The sequence below is a fragment of the Martes martes genome (assembly GCF_963455335.1).
Source record: "Martes martes genome assembly, chromosome: 3".
Classification (NCBI taxonomy): Eukaryota; Metazoa; Chordata; class Mammalia; order Carnivora; family Mustelidae; genus Martes; species Martes martes.
Genome location: NC_137890.1, coordinates 194,107,704 through 194,123,701, shown reverse-complemented (window position 1 = coordinate 194,123,701; position 15,998 = coordinate 194,107,704).

Sequence of the window (15,998 nt, the reverse complement as noted above, 5' to 3'; positions counted from 1 at the left end):
TTAAGAAAGGCTCATTGTACCCAAACTGTTTGTAAAAACAATATGGTTTATGTGAACATCTGCTTTCCTTCTGGAAGTCTGGAATTGTGGAAGGTGCTTACTTGACTAGGCCCAACGGAAACCTGGAGTCTCTGATGAGGTTCCCAGGAAGAGAGTATTTCACAGATGTTGTTAAATCTTGTTGGAAGAAGTAAGCATGTCCTGTACGACTCCACTGGGGCAGGATTCTGGAAGCTTTCCAGGTTTCCTGGAAACCTGGAAAACTGATTGCCCCATAGGCTTTTCCCTGTACTGATTCTGCTTTGCTTTGTTACCCTTTCACTATAATAAATTACACTGATGAGCATGACTTTTGGCTTGTTGAGTCCTGTGAGTTCTCTAGTGAATCATCAGACTTTGGGGGTAGTCTTGGCAATCCCCAACACAGGACTTTTACAAGTAGTGCTACTATGAATATTCTTGTGTATGCCTTTTGGTAAAAATATGTGTTTTTTCTGTTTTGGGTTTTTTTTTTTTTTAAGATTTTATTTATTTATTTATTTGAGAGAGTGAGAGAGAGAGAGGGAGAGACTACGTGAGCAGGGGCAGACAGAGAGGAAAAAGGAGAACAGACTCCCCCGGTAAGCAGGGAGCCTGACGCGTGGCCAGGACCCTGAGATCACGACCTGAGCCAAAGGCAGACGCTTCACCCACTAAGCCATCCAGGCATCTCTGGTGAAAATATGTTAAATACGTATAAAAAGGAGTGGAACTGTTAGATCATAGGATATATATTCAGCTTTACTAAATACTGAAAAATCGTTTTTCAAAGTGGTTATACCAGTTCACATTCCTATCAATAGTTTACGAGAGTTCTAATTATCTGCATCCTGTCCAACACTTGGCATTTTCAGCTTAGCCAATCCGGTGAGTGCAGGGTGACATATCATTCTGGTTTTGATTTGCAATTTCCATGATGATTAACTAAAGCTGAGCTCCTTTTCATATGTTTATAGGCTTCTAGTATACTCTCTATTGTGATGTCTCTGTTCTAGGTCTTTGCCAATTTTTCTGCTAGGTTGTCTTCCTTTTTCTTATTGATTTTGTAGGCATTCTTCATGTATTCCATATGCAAGACCTTTATTATTAATATATGTACACCTGTATGTTGGTAACATGACAAATATTTTCTCCCACTCCCTCTCCTCACTTTAACTTGTAGCAAGCAGAAGTTCTTAACTTTAATGTAGTTTATCAATTTTTTTCTTTATACCTAGTAGTTTGTGTGTCTTGTTTAAGAAACATTTCCTACCCCCAGAGTCATAAAGACGTCCTCCTATGGTTCGTCTAGATGATCTACTCCTTTACCTTTCACATTTAGATCTATAGTACACTGGAAACGATTCTTTGCATGTGGGGAAGGCTTCTCTTGAAGTCAAATAACCTCTCCAGACTTTGATTCATAATTGATTACTGTTTATTTTCTCAGTGATAAGTAAACCTGATCTGCAGGTTTACTGTTTACATCACTTCAAGAAAGCTTCTCTTTGTAATTATATACTTTAATATTTTGCTGTTCCATTTCTTCCGTCTTTCCTCTGGAAACACTATCACCTCCCACTCCAATATGCTCTATTTGTGATCATTTCTTTAGAAATTATGTTCTTTCTGTTTCATTCTCTTTTATTGTTCTCTCAACTTTATCTCTTACTTTATAGAATTCACAAAAAAGGATGAGAATATGATCACAGAAATGATTACCACTGTAAGACAATAACAGCAAACAAGGCAGCTGGGCTCAAGAAATGAAATAGAAGTCACTATTACAGTAAAAAAGTTTTTCTTTAATTATATATAAAATAATACACATACTAAGTAGCAAAGGAATTCAAAGGAGTGAGGAATCACATTGGTTCACGGTCAAAAAGGAATGTACCTCAGAGAAGTTGGAGTTTGATGATGTGATAATAAAAACATTACTGTGGTAAGAGCCAAAATATGTATAATAACTGGTATTTTAGTTGTCTTGGCAATATACTGATCATACAAATTCATAATGACTGAGTGTAATGTATACTTTTAATAATGAACCAAAATCCATATTTTTATTTGCCACAAATGTTCCATTTGTTCATGGAAGTTTATGAAAGTCAAGAAATAATTAGACATAACATAGAAATTATAATTCTATGTTTGATGGACTTTGGATTTCCTCTGCACTGAATATGGCAAGGTACAGTTATGAACCAAATAAATGTAAACATTATCATGTTACTTAAGGTTATGTATTGAAGCTATTACAGCCAGTGTGAAGCTTTCATTGAACCAAATGAAAATAAAAACTGATTTCAGTCAGGTTTTTCACAGAAACTAAATATCCTCATCATAACTAAAATAATTAGTGGGATTCAGGAATAAAATATACTCTTTGTGAGCTACTACGTTGTGCATTCAGAGTTGAAATATATATGCGTATAATAGAAGTTCATTCTAATTTTCCAGAATACTTCTAGTTATATTCATTTTCTACTTGAGAATTTGCATTGCTCCAATATTATTAGATCTCTTCACCTGCTCTGTCATAAACATGACTTTTTTTTTCATTCTGCTAATGATTTAAAATGCAAATAAGGTAGCCAGAAGGACATCTCCAAGGAGTCTTACTGAGTTTCACCATTTAGATTAGTTAATTGCTGACCAGGAAATGGGCCTCCCATTTCAGAACCTCAGAGACCTGACTCTTCCCATACACTACGATGGATCATGATCCTGAAGTATGAATTCAAAGTCCAAATGGATAAACATTCAGTGAGAAATAAGATTCTAAAGAGAACTGGAATCTCGGTATCTCTCATTAGGAAAATGTACATGAGAAACCAAGTATGATTAGAGATCACTTTTTTTAAAAAGGTGATTACTTACAAAATTAAATATTTACTAGATCCTGCTGTAGCATTACATATCTTTTTGCAACAGATAACAAAAGTTCAAATACTTTAGAGATCAGGTAGTTATTGTCAGTTAGAAAAGGAATCTCAAATGAAGACTTTGGTGAACTGAAGGGACCGTAGGTTCTTCACAAAAGAGCTACCGGAAATCTCTAGTTGATCAATGTATTGAGGGAGCATAGATCCAGTGTTGACAGATCCTCCAATTTTTTATGTTCTTTTTTCAGTTTAATTGAGAAATAATTCACATACATGCTATATGAATTTAAGGCACATAGCATAATGGTTTATGTATATTTTGAAATGATTACCAAAATAGGTTCAGCTAACATCTATCTTCTCATATATAGACACAATAAAAAGAAAAGAAAGAAGAAAAGAAGAAAAGCAAAACTTCTTGTCTTGCGATGAGAACTCAGGATTTAGTCTCTGAACAACTTTCCTATATATCACACAGCAGTGTTAGCTATAGTCATCATGTATCTTGCATTCCTAGTACATATTAACCTTATAGCTGGAGTATTGTGCCTTTCAATCACCTTCTTCCAATTCCTCCCACCCCTACCCTCCACCTTCGGTAATCACAAGTTTTAGGGTCTTTTTCTTTATTTTTTTAGACTCTACATAAAAGTGAGATCACACGGTATTTTGTATTTTGTATTTGTATTTTGTATTTCTCTTTCTGACTTATGTCACTTAGCATAATGCCTTCAAGTTCCATTCATGTTGTTGCAAATGGTAGGATTTTCTCATTTTTTGTGGTTGAATAATATATATATATATATGTCACAACTTCTTTATCCATTCATCCATTGATGGGACACTAAATTGTTTCCATGTTTTGGCTACTATAAATAGTGCTACTATGAACATGGACGTGTGGATATCTTTTCAAGTTAGAGTTTTCATGATCATTGGATATATTCCTAAAAGTGAAATTGCTGAATCACATTGTAGTTCTAATTTTTAATTTTTTTGAGGATCTTCCATACTATAGCTGTGCCAATTTACAATCCTACCAATGGTAAACAAGGCTTTCCTTTTCTCCACATCTACACCAGCATTTGTTGTCTCTTGTCTTTTTGACAATGGCCATTCTAACAGGCCTGAGGTGATATCTCTGTGTGCATTTTCCTAAGGGCCAGTGGTGTTGAGAATCTTTTCAGGTACTTGTTAACTTTCATATATCTTCTTTGGAGAATTGGGTTGAGTTGTATCAGCTCTTTATATGTTTTAGATTGTAACTTTTTATCAGACATATGGTTTGCCAATACATTTTCCCATTCTGTAAATTTTTTTTCATTTTGTCAATGGTTTCTTTTGCTGTGCAGAAGCTTTTTAATTTGTAGTGCCACTTGTTTATTTCCTACTTTGATTTTTGTGCTCCAGATGTCACACCCCAAAAAATCATAACTGAGACCAAAGTCATGTTTTCTTCTATCTGTTTTACAATTTCAGGTCTTGAGTTTAAGTCTTAATCCATTTCAAGTTAATTTTTGTGAGTAGCATAAGATATAGGTCCAGTTTCATTCTTTTATATGTGAATATCCAATTATCCCAGCACTATTTATTGTAGAGGCTGTCTTTTCTCCATTGAGTATTCTTGGCTCTTCTGTCAAATGTTAGTTCACCATATATACTTAAGTTTATTTCTGGGTTCTCAATTCTGTTCCATTGGTCTATTTCTTTCTGTGCCACTACTTTACTGCATTGATGACTATAGCTTTATAGTATATCTTGAAATCAGAAAGTATGATACATCCAGTTTTGTTCTTTCTTAGGATTGTTTGGTTTTTGGTATGTTTTGCGGTCCCATGTAAATTTTAGGACTGTTTTAGATCCTTTTGTAAAAAATGCCACTGGAATCCTGATAGGGATTGCATTGAATCCATAGATAGTTTTTGGTAGTATGGTCATTTTACCAATTAATTCTTCCAATCCATGAACATGGGAAACCTTTGTATTTATGTGTGTCTCCTTCATTTTCCTTCACCAATGTGTTACAGTTTTCAGCAGAGAATTTCACCTTAGGTAAATTCATTCTTATGTATTTTACTGGTTTTGATGCTATTGTAAATGGGACTGATTATTTCTTTTTCACCGTTAATGTAGAGAATGAGCTGAAATTTCATTGTTAATATACAGAAATGATAATGATTTTTGTATGTTAATTTATATCCTGCAACTCTCCTGGATTGATTAGTTAGGCCTAACAATTTTTTGATCAAGTCTTTGAGACTTTCTATGTATAAAACCATGTTGATCATGAATAGAGACAATTTTACTTCTTCCTTTCCAATTTTGATACCTTTTATTTCTTTTTCTTACCTGATTGCTCTAGCTAGGATTTCCAGCACTATGTTGAATAAGAGTGACGAGAGTGAGCACCCTTGACTTCTTCCCGATCTTAGAGGAAGAGTTTTCAAGCATCCACCGTTGAGTATCATGTTAGTGGTAGACTTGTCATATATGGCCTTTATTATGTTGAGATATACTCCTTCTTTGTCTTCATTATGTTGTGATATAGCCTAATGAGATTTTGTTAAGAGTTTTTGAAATGAATTGATGTTGCATTTTGTCGACTGTTTTTGCTGCATCTTTTGAGATGACCATATGATTCTTTTCTTTCATCCTATTAATGTGATGTATAACATTGATTGACTTGCATATGTTGAACATTCTTACATCCCAGGAATACATCCCATTTGATCATGGTGAATGATCCTTTAAATGTGCTGCTGAGGGGCCGCCTGGGTGGCTCAGTCATTAGGTGTCTACCTTTGGCTTGGGTCATGATCCCAGGATCCTGGGATCGAGCCCCACATCTGGCTCCCTGCTCAGCAGAGAGCCTGCTTCTCCCTCTCCCACTCCCCCTGCTTGGGTTCCCTCTCTCTCTGTCAAATAAATAAATAAAACATTTTTAAAAAATAAAAATAAATGTGCTGCTGAATTTGGTTTGCTAGTATTTTATTAAGAATTTTTGGGGCACCAAAATGTGGCTCAGGTAGTTAAGTATTCAACTCTTGATTTCAACTCAGATCATGAACTCAGGGTCATGAGATCAAGCGCTGCATTGGACTCCACACTGGGTATGAAGCTTGCTTAAGATTCTCTCTCTCCCTCTCCCTCTGCTCCTTATCCCACCTCTCTCTCTCCCTCAAAAACAACAACAACAACAACAAAACAAAGCAAAAACAAAAACAAAAACAAGAAAAAACAAAGGAAGGAAAAAATAATTTTTGTATCTATATTCATCAAGGATATTGGCCTATAGTCTTCTTTTCAAGTAGTGTCCTTTTTCTGGTTTTGTCATCAACTTAATGTTGGTCCCATAAAATGAGATTGGGAGGGGCACCTGGGTGGCTCAGTAGGTTAAAGCCTCTGACTTCAGCTCGGGTCATGGTCCCAGGGTCCTGGGATTGAGGCCCACATCGGGCTCTCTGCTCAGCGGGGAGCCTGCTTCCTCCTCTCTCTCTCTGCCTGCCTCTCTGCCTACTTGTGATCTCTCTCTCTGTGTCAAATAAAAAAATAAAATCTTAAAAAAAATGAGTTTGGGAATGTTCCCTCCTCTTCATTATTTTAGAAGAGTTTGAGAAAGATTGGTGTTAATTCTCCTTCAAATATTGGGTAAAACTCAGCAGTGGAGCCATCAGGTCCTAGATTTCTCTTCACTGGGAGATATTTGATTACTGATTTGGTATCCTTACTAGTAATTGGTCTATTTAGATTTTCTATTTCTTCCTGGTAAGGTGAATGTTTCTAAGAATTCTTCCATTTTTTCTAGGTTGTCCAGTTTGTTGGCATATAGTTTTTTTTTATGATCTTTTGAGTTTCTATGTTATTCATTATGATGTCTTATTTTTTCATGTATAATTTTGTTGATTTTCTCTTTTTTCCTTGTTTAGTCTAACTAATGGTTTATCAATTTTGTTTATCTTTTCAAAGAACCAGTTCTTAGTCTGGCTAATCTTTTCTGTTTTCCTGTTATTGATTTCATTTATTTATTCTCTAATTTTCATTACTTCCTTTATCCCATTCTCTTTGTGCTCAGTTTGTTCTTCTTTTTGAATTCCTTAGGGCATGGAGTCAGGTTGTTTATTTGGGATCTTTATTGCTTCTTAATGTAATCATTTATTCCTATGAACTTCATTCTTAGAACTGCTCTGTTGAATCCCAAATAGTAGTATATCATATTTCCATTTTCATTTGTCTTGAAAAACTTTGTTTCTCCTTTAATTTCTTCTTTGATCCATTGGTTTTTAGGAGAGTGTTAATTTCCATGTGTTTGTGAATTTTCCAGTTTTCTACTTATTATTTTTAGTTTTATGCTATAGTGGTTAGAAAAGATACCTGTTATGATTTCAATATTCTTGCATTTGCTAAGACTTGTTTTGTGGCCCAATATTTGAAAATGTTCCAGGTGTGCTTGAGAAAAATGTGCATTGTGCTGTTATTGGATAGAATGTTCTTTATATGTCTGTTAGATCTACTCGGTCTATAGCATTGTTCAAATCTACTGTTTCCTTATTGATTTTCTGTCAGATGATCTATCCATTGTTGAGAGTGGGGTCTTAAAGTCCCCAGTAGTTATTATATTACCATTTGTTTCTCCCTCTGGCTATTAGTTTTTGCTTTATATATTTAGGTACTGCAATGTTGGGTGCATAAATATTTATAATTATTTTCTCTTCTTGATGTATCGACCTCTTTATCATGATATAATAACTTGTCTTTTTTTTTTTACCATTTTTAAAGTCTATTTTGTCTAATAGCATAAGTACCTCTGCTTTTTTTAGGGGGGTTGTCATTTGTTTTAAATGTCTTTTTCCATCTTTTCATTCTGTCTATGAATGTCTTTGAGTCTAAAATGAGTCTCTTATAGGCAGCACATTTTTGGATCTTGGGTGTGTGTGTGTGTGTGTGTGTGTGTGTGTATGTATGTGTATTTAACCCTTAAGTCATTCTACATCTTTTGATTAGAGAATTTAATCCATTTATGTATAATTATTGACAGGTAAGGACTTACTATTGCCATTTTGTTCATTGTTTTCTAGTCATTTTGTAGATCCATTGTTGTTTCTTACTCTACTGTGTTTTTCTGTGTTTTGATGTCTTTTGGTATGCTTTGTCTTCTCTATTATGTTCTTTTTGTGTAATTAATACCAAATTTTCCCTTGTGGTTTCCATGAAGCTTATATGAAATATTTTAAACTTGTAACACTCTATTTTAAACTGGTAACAACACAACCTCAATAGAATTTATATACTTGACATTATTACTTCTCTTCCTCTCATATTTTAGGTTATTGCTGCTACAACTTACATGTTTTTTATATTGTATGACTAATAACAGATTATGTATTTGTGGTTATTTTGGCTATTTTTTTAACTTTTAAACTAAAGTTGTGAATTACGTGCCACTATTACTATATCTCAGTCTAATCGTGACTGCATATTACCATTACCAGTAGGATATATGCTACTTTTCTGTGTTTCTATACTAACTTGCCTTCTTTTCTTCCACTCAAAGAACTCCCTTAAGTCTTTCTTACAAGGCATATCTAGTGGTAATGAACTCCCATAGGCCTTCTTCACTCTTTTTCATTCTCTCCTCTCTCTCTCTCTCTCTTTTTTCCTGTTCCTCTGACTGGGTAATTTCCAATGTCCCATGCTCCAGGTCATTGATTCTTCTCCATGGTCAATTCTATTTTGACACTCTCTGTTGAATTCTTCAGTTTAGCTTTTATATTATTCGACTCTAGAATTTATTTTTTATGATTGCTATTTCCTTGTCAAACTTTTTGTTAATGCATTGTTTTCCTAATTTCACTTAGTTGTCCGTCTGTGTTTTCTTATAGTTCCCAAAATTTCCTTAAGAGAATGGTTCAGGGGGCGCCTGAGTGGCTCAGTTGTTAAGCATCTGCCTTTGGCTCAGGTCATAATCCCAGTGTCCTGGGATGGAGCCCTCGCAGGAAGCCTGCTTCTCCCTCTTCCACTCCCCCTGTTTGTGTTCCCTTTCTCGCTCTGTCTCTCTCTGTCAAATAAATAAATAAAATCTTTTAAAAAGAGAGAAAGAATCATTCAGAATTCTTTGACGTTTCATAGATATTAATTTCTTTAGGGTCAGTTATTGGAGCTTTATTAATTTTCTTTTGTGGAGTCATATTAACCTGATTTTTTGTGATCTTTGATATTTTATATTGGTATCTGCTCATTTGTTTAATGGGCTCCTCTTCTAGACTTTATAGGTTTGCTTTGACAAAGGCGTTTAGTTCCTCACCAGCCAGCTCCGGTTGGGTTTCTGGGTGTGTCTACTGATAATGCCTTTGGGCAAGACAAACCTGCTATTGTGGTCCACTTTGGGGCAAGGCAACTGTCTGAGTTCTGAACATGAGGACTGGAAGGTTTGCCACTGGCTGAAAACAGTTGGATAGGACAGCTGGCCGAATTCCCTGTCCAAGAGAGGATGCGGGATGGGCTCTGTACTTAATTCCCTAATCAGGTGAGGCCACTAGTTTTGCTTTACAGACAGGAAGCCACAGAATGTGCTCGATACTCAGGTGCCACTATAGGCACTTGGCAGTTGAATGAGCTACACAGCTTACCACGTGCTCTGGTTGGGTTGCCTGTTTGGATAGTCTGAAGGGTACCTTCAGCAATAAGTAGGGTTACAAATTAGATTTCCTACCTGGGTGCAGCAGGAGAAGAGCTCTAAAACTTGTAAAGCTCTTGTCTTACCTCAAGCCAATTTGCATCCCAACTTTCCTGGCTGAACAGGGTCACTAGCTTTGCTCTGTCTGAGATTTTCTTGGCTCAAACACCACTAGGCTTCACAGCTTTCAGGTGTTTTCATTAGCCCTTCTGGTTCGATAGGGCTGGAAGGCACTCTCCACAATGGCGCTGTGATTCAGCAACTAGCTCGTCAATGGGCAAATAGGGTGCTGGGGCATGCAAAACTCCTTTGAGGATTCAGCATGCAAAACTCCTCCTTTGAAGATTCAAATCAGGCAGATTTGTATCCTTCTAAGTTCCCATGGCAGAATGCACCCCCGACTTAGTTCTGTAAATGAAGAAAGCCACTGGTTGGTATTCCTACTTGGCACTTCAAGTATGAACTCAGTCTGCCAGGAACTGTGTGCTTTTTCAAGAATCCCCCCTTTTCCATCACAGAGTCCCAGTGGCTGGACCCTCCAGATCCCCTGTAAATCTCCATGATATGAGATCAGAATAGGGGCTCCCAGAAAGCAACCCACCATGCTGGGGGAGGCTGGTTGTACCACCTGGCTTCTCTTTTTTCACTGGAGGAACCAGAGGCTCAAGGGAGACTTCTCCACATGGTGTTGCACTGTCCTGGGGGAGTAGCAAAGCAGTCCACATGTAGCCCTTCTGTTACTCTTCTAGTGCAGTCAGTCTTGGTCTCTGAGATACTGATGGGTGCTTCTGCATTACCTTCATATTCTAGGATTTTCTCAGTGGTGTCTTATTCTTGAATAGATATTATTTGTTCTTATGACAGGGAGCAAAGTCAGAAATGATCCATGCTGACATCTTTGTGACTTCCTCTGATCCTCTAATTTTTCAAGAAACTGTGGAGTTTCAAATTTTAATATTTATCCTCATATTTATAAGTGTTTGAAATTGTAATGAAATAATGCCCTCCCAAATATACCCATGAATCCTCAGAAGCTACAAATATATAACCTTCTCTGGCAAAAAATGTTTTGCAGATGTGATTCAGTTAAGACTCTGAGATGGCAAGACTGTCTTGGATTATCTAAGTGGGCCCAATTTAAAAATCATAAAGGTTCTTAAGAGAATGGAAGAAGCAAGGAAGGAGATGTGATGACAGAAGCAATGGTCAAAGTCAAAGAAATGTTTGAAGGTACAATATTTCTGGTTTTGAAGTTGGAAGAGGGGACAGGAGATAAGTAATGCAGGTGACTTCTATATGCTACAGAAGATAAGGAAACCAACTGTCTTCTAGAGCCTCCAGAAGGAATGCAGACTGCCCACACCTGTTTTTTGCCAAATAAGACCCATTTCAGATTTCTGGCTTCCAGAAATATAATAAATTTGTGCTGCTTTAAGCCACGACAGCTGTGATATATTATTATGGCAGTATCAAGAAACTAATGTATTATTAAAAAAAAAACCTCAAAGCAAGCTAAGTTAATCATATCTGTGAGCCAAGTTCTAGCTTTTAGATTACAAAAATAAGTACCTTTGAGAAGATATTAAAGACAGCCTTACCAACAGGATAACAGTGTTTAAAGTGTTAGCTAATTTAAGATGAATTCTTCCCAACAGAGTACAGGTTGCATATTATCAGTATTTTATGGCTTGACATTCCTTTCTTCTTTTTGTGTTTCTCTACCCAACCAGTGTCTCTTGTGATTGGCTTATCTGGGTTTTTACTCCTTTCCTGTTGGCACCAGTAATCAGCCAGTGTCTTTATGATAGCTTTGTAGATCTCTTCTCTGAACCATTGTGTGCTGTTTTCATCATATAATGCCCAGAGGACTTCTTATTGTATTTCCAGATTCTCAGAGGAAGCTTCATGGAAGTTTTCAAGTACAGTCAATGCATGATAGAACACATAAATATTAGTGACATACAATAGGGGATTAATAGATTAATCAGCCAATAAATCTGTAGAGGGAAAAATCTAAGACATTAAAATATGCTCAGAAATACACAACACGAACGAAACCATATTCATAATATTTTGCCTTTCTTATCCCTTGGTATTTGTTCCCTCAAAATGGACTTCAAATTTCCAAGTCTAGTCACATATTGTTTTATCATTAAACCCAAATACAGTTGATCCTTGAATAACATTGGTTTGAACCATGTGGGTCCACTTATACCTAGATTTTTTTTCCATAAATACAGCACAGTACTGTGATGTATTTTCACTTCCATAAATTTTTCTTAAAACACTTTATTTTCTTTAAGCTTACCTTACTATAAGGATACAATATATAATACATATAACATATAAAATGTAATTGACTGTTTATGTTATTAGTAAAGTTTCCAGTCAATGGTAGGTTATCAGTATTTAAGTTCTGGGGGAGCCAAAAGTTATATGTGGATTTTCAACTGCATTAGTGGGACAGTGCCCCTAACCCTATGATGTTCAAGGATCAACTATAGCTTGCCATTCAGAAAAAAGATCCTTTAATCCCGCTTTGTATACTCATATTGTTTTATTTAACTTTCATTTTCATTCTTCAATATTCTATAATGTTCAGTGGTGCCCTATTTTCTTCCACGTCAAATATAATCACCTTATCCACCATAGATCCTCATTACTCTCTGACACAACTCAATTCTTGAAACTGAAGCTTAAAGAGGTGCATTGTCTTGCACAAGGCTACATAGCTAGTAACCAGCAGATCTAGGACTCAAATACAGCTCTACTCTCCTTGTTTTCATGTATGCCTCACAGATAAACATGCCTTATTGGGTGCTTTACAGTGCTCACTTCTTACTAAAACTGATTTGTTTCAAACTTGACCCGTCCTTTACATTGGATTCAAATTTTGCTGCCTTCCATTCAAAGGTAATATTTTTTGTGAGAAAAATCAGTAATACAACGTTAAAGACGTCAATTACAACATATTAACTTTAAAATACACTTTCAAACAGAAAATATAAAGTGGAAAATTTGAAAACTCCAAGAAACACGTTGAACTTGATATGTGGGAAGAACAAACAATGGATAAGGGAAGAGGCTGCAGAGAGGAACCTGTCGGATGATTCCGGAGAAGCCGAAAAAGTAGGACACAGACCTCTCAGTTGCCAGCAGTTTCCAGTGGGATGAAGCAGCCTGGCCAGCCCAGATCCCTCCAATCTCGTGCTCATGGTGTCCAAGAACTAAAATGGAGACACCAGAATAGATGAGGCAAGAAAAAAAAATCACGGTCATGAGAACCTGCCCTGTTTTGATGACTTGGATAGAGGAGCAGGTACTAGGAACACAGTGAGCCCCGAATGGATCAGGAAAATGTCCACTCAGGAAGAGAAGGCAAAATAAAATAAAGTAAAATAAAATAAAATAAAGTAAAAATAAAAGCCTAGAATGCTAAAGCCAAGTGAGTGGTGATCAATCCTTTTCCTTTTGGTAAAATGAATGGAGGGCAGAAGAATACCGGAAGTGGATATGTCAGAGAAAAAACATAGCCTTACATGTCAGGCCAGATTTAACCTCATCGGTTTTGAGGGGGGGAAACAGAAAGGTAGGAAGGAAAGGAAAGAAAAGAAAGAAGCGGGGGTGGGGGTGGCGGCAGATAAAAAAACAAAAGGCAAGGGAAAGAGGGAAGGAAGCAAGAAAGGAAGGAAGAAGGCATTTGTGTTTTGCAGTTGTTTTTACGTTCAACCTAGCAAAAATCTAGCATTGAACTACGGGATTCATGACTATAGTTTCTCATAATTTATAAGAATTCCAGATTTCTTGAGAGCAGTATTCATGCCTCTTTTTTTTCTATTCAAATAATTCAACAGACCACAATAGTACCACAGCAGAGCAATATTTTATAAAGGATGCTACTTCCTTGGTATCACCCCCTCCAGACACAGAAACTTAATTGCAATAATTAGATATAATTTATACCTGGGAAAGATGTTTTAAATAAAAATTTAAACAGATTATTTGAGATGATGAAGCTCAAACTATTGTGTGCATACTATATGTGTTTTACTCTAAAGTTAATGTAAGAGATACTTAATTTTTTTTTAAAAACTAAACAATATACAGTTGGGATACAATATGAACTTCCATCTTCCTCCTCACCAGTCAAGACAGTTTCAATTCTTAGCCGAGGTAGAACTTTGTCTTAGGCAGTCAAAACAGAATGCCTCTTCCTGGGTTTCCCAGACACTTCCTCTGTTTACACCACTCTATCCAGTGAAATACAGACCTTGTCGATCATTGCTTGTGCCACTAAACTGGACTTTTTAGCCTAAAAATATTTAAGACATTTCTAAACTCAAATATTTATCAATTGACCTCTTAAAATATTAGCTTTGTCCAAAATTATAATGTCCCAAAGAACTGTGTATTTTTACTAAGTTCTCTACAGATGTAGTTTTTCCTCTCTGATTATTCTTTCCTCCCTTCCACTGGCTGTTTTGATCCTTCGTATTAACTGCAATATGGTAAAGAGACATTTTTAGAATTAATTTTGCTTGGAAGAACATTTCACTATCTTGGTAGAGTTAGAGCTGAAGCTGTTTCCCTTATCAATGCCATCATAATTTGTATTTAGTATGATTCCTCTAACTGGAGAAGTTCATGATATGTGCTGTTGAACCATAGCATAGCTAATATATGGGAACCACAAAAACATTTAGCCCATGATGAAAATAAGACTTCAATAAACAGAAATTTGTTGATGTTGTCAATTTTACTTACAGACCATTGCAAATACTTACGATGATATATTTGGTTATTTTAAATAGGCATATGTCATTTTATTTTTGAAAAAATTCAGTCTTTCTACAAAAAAGTATATCATATGAAACTTTTTATTTTTTTCACAAATACTGGAAAAATCTAGTTCTACCTCAGGAATATTATCCAAATTATAGCATATCACACGTTGGTTAATTTCTCATTAGTTCAAGTTTGTTTCAGAGTCTAATTTGTCAAATTCCCAGCTATATCACAGCTGAGGCTGGGAATTATAGTAAATGAAAATAGGTGACATCCCCAATGGCACTTAGCTATCTGCCTTGGCTATACGAGACTGGGGAACCACATAGAAAAGGGAACCTGTCCACATTTGAGCTTTAGTTATATACAGATATGTGACAGACCACAGTGAGTAAAATGTACCCAGAGCCAAGTAACAGGCTGATAGAGAGCGAGGCTCCCTTGAAAGAAAAATCGTAAGTGGAGACTATGGGATATACGGAATATGGAATGGAGAATATGCAATAATGGATAAAAGCATAAATGGAGAATAACTTTGGTCCAGTGGGCCAGACGTAGCAAAATATGTCCTTAGTGAAAGAGACTGGTGGTTGAAGATAGAGCCTTTAAAGATATTTGGAGCCATCAGATCTGGCCTTCTGGACTGGGGAGGGCTACTTGTGGTTGTTGAGAAAGACTATGGAGTCAATGTGAAACAACTCTATTGCTTCCTACTCAAAGAACGTCACCAAGCCAATTCTTCCGAGGAATAATAATTGCCCTTCCACCTACAGACAAAACAAAAAAGCAGGCTCTGGATGAAGGAAATGTTTCTCTGCTGGTCAGATGAAAGAGGTCTCCCTTGACCTAAAACAGGTCAAATAGTAAGGAGGTCCAAACACAGGTAGTAGAGAAGCTGGTTGTCTTTGAACCTTAACAAGGGATCTGGGTAGGTCATGTCTCCTGCAGATAGGACAAGATGATGCCGACCACATCACAGATGGTACAAGAAGCATCAAAGTGAGGAGGAGAGTAATGGACAACAGCCCAGAAAGATGGCATATACAAAAGTAAAGGGGCAGGATTATGGAGTGAATTAAAGAAGAGATAAGAAATGAACCTTCCTTTGGGAAATCCCAGGGAGCCCAAATGAAAGAGAGAGAACCATAGGAAAGCTGGGGACTGTTTACCCAAGTCTTATTTAGTGTCCACAATCAGTGAGCAATGATTTAATGGGGGCCATGTACCCCACCCACACTCCCCAGAGAGGTTCTGTGGTTAATTAGGATTCTGAAATAAGCGCCAAAAGCCCCCTTCCAGATTCACAATATGTATTAGAGTCTGAAAAGCTCTGCAGTAGAGAAACCTAAAGCGATCAAATTTATCTGCCCATGGGGCAATGTGTTTTTTTTCAATATCCCCATTGTCACACTGAGGTTTACCTGCCACATTCGTTTAGGAAACCTAAGTCAAATTTATGTTTTTAAACTAACACAAGGTAGCATGTAACCCATGCATCATTGTTCAATGATAGGTTCTGAAGATATATTTAATGAATGTTCAAAACCTTTAAAATCAATACATATTCTCATCTTTCTAGAAGTAAAATTAACCGTTATAATTCACTTGGAAATATTTTATTCCCCAAATAGTTT